We start from the raw sequence: 7,565 nt of genomic DNA, 5'->3' as shown, positions 1-7,565 counted from the left end.
ATTGAATTTAAAATTCAATTTTGTATTTGAGTAAAAGTGTTCTAGAACCTGAAAAGTGAAAGTGCTACTTGGTAATTTTTAATTTATAAATTAAAATTAAAGTCATTTTTCAGATTTGCTGAAATAACTAATTTCTAAGGAAACATTGTCTATGCCAGTTTTCAGTCAGGAACAATTTTTTACTGCTCGGGTACATAAGCCCTTAAAAATTGAGTTTTCAAAAGAATGCTAGCACAACTTTAAGTGAAGAGTAAGGCTCATGACAAGGATAATTTATGTATTGCATTCTGCAAAACAAAAGTACTATTTCCATTGTAAACAAGTAAAGTGATGGATTGCTGCAGACACATTCTTTAAGGAAAAACACAAAGCAATTATCCTCTGATGTCATGGAAGATTTATAAGAAGGTCAGTTAGTTTGTCTAGGCTGCATCATTAAAATGTAATAAATGATCACAAAACAGAGGGAGGTTGTTGCTTTAGGATGCTAATTTTCCAAATCATGGTTAAAGCTGTAAAATAGTTTTCAGTAAATCTATGTAATTTCTGATGACAACAAAATATAAATTCAATTACATGAAAAATGATTTAATAATCAAATATTGTGTGGCAACATGCATAAGTTATACTCCAGTCATGAACTCTTGAAATGACTATCCCCCATCTATAGCACAAGTAACTGTTTGCACATGGCAGGGCATACTGTTAGTGTTGTGTTGTCATTAAGTAATAGAATTAATCAGGTGTCATCACTGTAAATCATACAGTATTTTTGTTTAATTTTTCTCTGGCTCATAATTTTAAAATAATTGAGATTGTGTTATATAGAAATATTTAACAATAGCTAAGGTCACAGTACATTTGTGACACTTGAATTTATTCCTGAAATAGATTTAACAAACAAATAAGCAGTGGTAGCTTCCTCATTTCACAACTTGCCATGTTGTTGCATTTCACCTGTGTGATGCAAGTAATGCCCTGTATGCAGAGCAAATGAAACCATGTCTATCTTATACCAGGATGTGCAATGCACTATAGACCTTATTTTCAAACAACTCCCGTTGAAGTTAGTAACCTGGGTCCAATGGGAACTGTAGGTGCACAGCGCCTCTAAAAATCAGTGTGTCTTGGTGTATGTTCCTTCTCCACCTGCTGAGATTCACTCTGAGTTACTATGAGAATTATGGGTACCTTTACTATGAACAAATAACAGACATATTTTCTGTAGTGGACCATTTCCCAAGTGACTTTCTTGGTCTTATCTGCCCTCAAAAACACCTGTGCAAATCCATTGTCCTGAATTTTCTCAATTTAATTTTATTAGACCAACGTGGCTTCTCTTGAACATAGAAACAAGACACTACTTATGAAACGGCAGCAGCATGGGACTCAAAAGGGAACTGCAGTGGTGGCAGATAAACATCCACTTTAATGTATGCTTCATATTGCTACTGATACAGAAATTTTGCAAAGTTACTATTCCACAACAATGGAAGAATACTGAAAAATGAATTTAATAAACGTAGGCATTGCCACATTGTAAGATCCAATAGTCTCTGACCTACCAGTGCTGGAAACAGCAGTTTGGACCAATATAAATTCTTCAAGATATTAAAGTTTTCCAAGAACCATCGTCTGACCAGTGGTCAGAAAGAAAATGTCCATCCCTGTTCATATGGAATTAGATTGGTTGTTGTTTACTACCTTTTAAGAGATGAATTGTCATTTACTGATACAAGGAGTTGAGTGGAATTAGAACTCCTGGGTTCTTTACTAAGCACTGCCATTGTATTACTATATGACATTTAACCTCTCTGCGCCTCTGTTTACTCATATGTACAATAGGGATGATTGTACACATCATGGATGATGAGAGCTTATTAACAAAAGTTTAAGACTTTTGGGTGAAATGCACTGTAGTGTCTCCAGTAGGGAATTTTAGTAAAATGTCTTACCAGTACATTTAGAAAGCAAACTGGATTGGCAATTAACTATGGAGTATGTCTCCTCTAAATAGGCAGTGGGCATGTATATGAATCTTTTTGACTCCTTATAGAGTGAAAATCTCAGGTTTTCTTCCAAGATTTTCAGTTTTGCCTGGTTTCCATGAGCTTGAAAATCTAATGTGAAACCAAGAATTGCAAGACCACATGAACATGGAAATAATAAAACCTCAAAGATCCAAATTTTCAGTCTGTAGGTCAACACCATTATCATCAAGATGGCCCAGTGCTTGCATGAGATCAGCTCATAGATGGAGAAAAGCTGACTGAAGCTAAATCTCAGCAAGATAGCGGTAATTCTAGGGGATAGGGGAAAGCCTTTTGAGGAGTTTGCAGTCTCCTTTGGTTAAAGGTGCACACCCACCATTGGTCCATTTAGTCCATAGCTCAGGGTTGCTCCTGGTTTCCTTGCTAACACTAAGCTCTCAAAGAGCAGCATCCAGGAGTAATGCTTTCTATCCTTTCTGGTTGGCTAGGAAAGTCTGTCACATACTGGTGGATGATGACCTGGTGTGGAAAATGTGGAAATTTTTGGTAATATTTTATGGAAAATATGCATGACTCAGTTTACCCACTCACTTTGTATTGCTTCCCAGTAGGGGTGAAAGAGTTAATTTTTCCTCTGGGCTGGAGGAATAAAGGGTGAGATGTTCATTATATAGGCAGGTCTGAGTTGTTATGAATGAACTATCAAGCACTGTCCACATAGGGATGAAGTTGCTTTGGAGATACAATGGAGGACCAATGACCAGACATTAACTGTTAATAGCTAGGAGCCAAGGGAAGCAGAACCTGTGAACACAGCAGGACTGAACTTGACACAAAGGACTAGGTGAGAGGTCACGTGGTTCTAAGATTGCTGCTGTGCAGCAGAAAGAGATGCAATCCAGAAGGCTTTGGAAAAGAGAGGCACGTAATGAAATTTTACATTTCCATACTCACCTAAGGACCCTTGAATACTGTATTTCAGTTGACTAGTAACTGCAGTCTTCTTTTGAAAATGCTGTCTTGCATTGCCACAAATAGCTACTGGTTGTACTGCTTCCTACAGGGATAAAATCTCTACCAGGGGTCTAAACTCATTTGGACCTGCTGGACAGCTACAGAAAAAAACATGGGTGCTGAATCTAGCAATCCAGTCTTGTGGAGTTGCCCTTGTGGAGGTCTAGGGCTTAGCGTGTTAAAGGGGGCACTTCCAGAGGCTGTATGATGCTTGGAGACACAACTCATGACGTCAACTCTTGACCTCTGGCCTTAGTTATTCACACCTTCAGCACCTCTTGGCTGAATTACAGCAATGCTGTATACATGGGCATGAAGCCGTCAGCACTTAGGAAATTCCAACTAGCACAGATCACTATAGTGCATCACCTCAGCAACACAAGCTACTGTGAGCTCATCACAGCTGTCCGCTGTTCTCTGTACTGGCTTCCCCTAGGGTTTTGAATAAAGTTCAGGGTCTCAGTCCTTAGTCTCAAGGCACTAAGTGGCCTGGGCCCAGGATATCTAAAAGATCACCTAAAGCTCAGGGATGAAGACTGGTCAAGAACTTCACACCTCAGACACAATAGAGGGTAAGGCTTATCTGTGCATGAGACAGAATCTTCTCAGGGCTGGTCCAAGACTGTGGAATGAATTCCCCCAGGAACTAAGGACCATCACAAACCTCATGACTTTCTGCTCCAAGTGGAAGGCAATTTTCTTTGACCTTCACTTCTCTAACAGAAACACATAGCAACATGTAAATTTAAAAGGAACAAAAAAACCCACTCTATCAAAAGAAGACACTCCACTGCACCCACTTCTTCCCCTGGGAAAAGGATGAGAGAACAAACACCACATGACAGATGTTAGTCATGCACCCTAACGCACCACTGGTAGGAACTCAGCTTCTACACTGATGAGCACCATCTGAGAATCTATATAGAATAGAATTCTGTTTTTTGGGTTTGAAGCTAGGTTTCCTGGTCTTACTCTGACGAACATTTTACTCTTTTTTGAGCATAAACCCATGTACATTTCATTAGTATTTGACCTTAAATGTGTTCTTACCTGTGTGATGAGCAAATATGACTGAAAGTCTACAAAATCTTAGTATCACAAGGTATCCATGACTTACAGAGACTCCTTGCTGCTTATACTTCTCTATTTTCCAGAATGAAAAGAATTTGCACACTAAGATGTCAGCAAGAAAAGTTTTTTAAAACCATTTTTAAATCTTTCCAAGCACCTCATTTATTGTACATCTTACTGGAAAAGGCCACAGGCCCAAGACAACCTTTCCATGGCTGACAGCCGTTGTGACTGATAATGAGGAGCAAGTCCCAGCACAGGAAGGTGAAGTGCAGCCCAGGAAGGGACAGGCTGGTGGCTGCCTGACCCTAAAGAAGCTCCTCACCTGTGGCACGCCCAGCCATGTGCACGTTTCTCATGGTGAGCACCATTGGCAGTAGCAAGGAGCAGCAGTGCTGGCCGTCCCATTGCCCGCTCAAGTTTGGCCGCCTGGCCTCTGTCATGATGCAGGGCCATGGGGCCAAAATTAAGTGAGTGACATTGTGACCCCCATGCATGGGGGGTCACAGCAAGGCCCAGGTTTGGCCCCACTGCCTCTCCATCAAATTAGAGGGCTACAAGGCCAAACCTGAGTGGGCACACTGAGCAGTGGGGCTGCCAGTAATACTCCTTCTCACTGTTGCCATGCAACCATCTCCTGCACAAGGGCTTCCCGAGGCCTGCCGGGCCTCACCCCACTTCCAGCAGCCCGTTCTCCTCTCAGGGATGGGGAGGGACTCTACCCCTGGGTGTTCAGGCTGGAAGGCAGGAACTGAGCACGGTGGTGACTCAGCTGGTGAGGCACTAGGGCCAGCAGCCGCAGCAGGGATGGCTCCACAAGGACTGACTATATGTACCATGGGAAAAACTTCTGGGGGCACCCTGAAAGAATGGAACAGGGATGATGTCAGCTAAAAAGAATGTGCCCTCAAAGAGTCTGAGCATCACGGTGCCGAGCTCCACCCGCACCGCAGGAGCTACACAAGGTGCCTGTATAGGAGACAGCCAGGGAGGCCGAGGAGCTTGCCGGCACCATCCTTTGCATCTGAAGAGCAACAGCACCAAATGAGCTTGGTAGGAAGAGGGGTCTCTGCTGCCCTTTGCCGGGGGCAGGGGGGGCTCTGCAAGGAGCTGCAGCCCATTGGGGAGGCACAGGTGAGACTTAGGGGCTCTGCTGGCCATAAGGGTAGCACAAGAGCCTTTTGCCTGGGAGTCTGAGGGTAGAGCATCTCATCCAGCAAGGAGGAAGCTCTAGGGAGCTCTGAAATAGGGGGGGGGGGCATTCTGGCCAATGGAGTAGAGGGGGTCCTCTGCATGGATTTGCAGCCTGGTGAGGGCTTTTGCCTGGTTAAGGTCTCTGCTGCCTGTTGGAGGTGCCTTTGGCTGGCGGGGGAGGGATCCTTTTTGCTGTGAGGGAGCTCTAATGGCTCTGCTGCCTTACAGTGTGTGTGGCCTTTTGGCTAGCAGGGGCTCTACTGCCTCATGGTTGGGGAGAGCCCAGCTTTATTCTGAGTATCAGCCAACACTGCCTGACAGTTGCTGACTGGAGCTTATTGATCTACAGATTTTCCTCCTCCCAGTGACAATCAAAGGGGAAGGAAAAACCCAGGGTGGGAAGCAGGAAGGAAGTTCCCCTCACCACAACAATGCAGGACCGGGGAACATACAGGAGTTTCTGAACCAGCCTTCCCTGGTTGATGACAATAGTCCACCAAACCCAACTGCAGGTTAGTGCGTTTTTAATTTTGCCAAGAAAATTGGCCAGGGTCCATCCATTTACCCCCTCTCTGCGGACATGTAAAGAGGTTACAACAGCCTGAGGCAAATAGAAACTTTCTCACCCTGCACCGCTTGAGCAGGAGGTAAGAGGGGTACATATCAAAAATTGAGGCTAGTGGACTTGAATTACATCTCCACATTGCACAGTGCTGCCAAAAGGATATTTGTTTTCCTCCTCCATGCATAATGAGCCAACCATCCCACGACATGGGAATTACCTGCCCTAGAAAGCCCTGGCTCTCCTGTGCAGAATAACACCCCCAAAATATTGCAGCTAGATGGAACAGTATATGGCCAATGAAACCACAGACGTACTAATTCTGAATATAATATACAGACCGTTCAGAAACAAGTAACCCTTTTCTAAATTGGTTCTAGTTGCAAATGTCAGACCTTCTTCTATTGTATTGAATTTTGAAAAAAGCTATACGTAAAACAATATAAATGTAAAGAACCTTTCTTTTTGTTTTACTGAATATTGTAGTTTGAGTTCCTCATGTGTGGGTTTAAAGGAGGTCCTGATTAAATTATAAAATAAAACTGACAGAAATACAACTAATGGACCTAATTCTACCCTCAGAGACACCTATGCATCATCACTGAAGGCTGCACAGAAGTCACTGAGGGCAGAATCTGGCCCAGGAACCATGACCTTTTTAATAAAAAACACCAGCAGCAAGGTTTAAAATAAAAAAATAAATAAATAAAAAGCAAGCTTAGATAGCTGTCCAGCAAAATCCATGTAATATATTCTTTTAACGGTCATGTGTTATATTGACCACTAGAGGGCACCCACAGCATCCCATTGGTTCTGTAGAACCTGCATTCTGAGAATGTACATTGTAAATCCAACAACATGAAGTTTCAGACAAGAAGGTCGTGGTGAAAAGAGAGACAGATGAGGAAGAGATGATGCATTTTCCCACCTTTTGGCTATGTATTTCTTTATGAGCTAACACCCACTGGCTTGGTGAAGTTAGTGCAGAATGTATGTCAGCAGCTTTGGGGGTGGTAAATTATTCTATAAAGATGTTGATGTTTAAATTGTGAAAGAAAAATCAATGCATCTGTACCCGCTGGTCAGCATATGTCATGTGTTGTCCTCAATGCCCAGTCCATGGAGGATCCCGGTGCTAGAGAGTCTGGCGCTCTCACTCAAGCTGTGGCAACTCAAGCTTTTGGTTCTGTGGTTCAGCCCCTGGTATGGTGATCACATAATTGGAGGCTTGTCTAGGACTGCTGTGAGATGAACTTTGAGTTATAGGTATAGTTATATTATACCTGCCAAAGGTACAGGTCTGTCACAGAAACTGGCACTTTAGCTCAAGCTGAAGAGATTCATGCTTTTCTTTCTGGAAGTCCCCAATTCAATCCCCAATATGCTAGCCACGCTGGTGTCGGTCACACATCCATTCACTGTTCAGGGTTCTATCATACTGTGTTCCTTGTAATCTGATGTTTTACAGACAAAGGAGAGGAAAAATCTGCTATAAACAACACTGATTTATTTACAGTGAAGGAATTTTATTCTTATTTTGCTCTGAAGTAAAACAAAACAAATGAAAACTCTGGGTTTTGGTGACTGGTTTTGTTATCACTTTGGCATTGCTATGGCTAGTACATAATATGGCTAGCGTGGATGCAATGAAATAAATGCTGTCTTCTAGTAGCATTTTATAAACACTTGATTCAAGAAATAATGGTTTTCCACATTAAGGATATATTGCTTCA

The sequence above is a fragment of the Emys orbicularis genome, chromosome 7, assembly GCF_028017835.1.
Source record: "Emys orbicularis isolate rEmyOrb1 chromosome 7, rEmyOrb1.hap1, whole genome shotgun sequence".
In the NCBI taxonomy this organism is placed as follows: domain Eukaryota; kingdom Metazoa; phylum Chordata; order Testudines; family Emydidae; genus Emys; species Emys orbicularis.
This window is presented reverse-complemented; position numbering follows the sequence as displayed.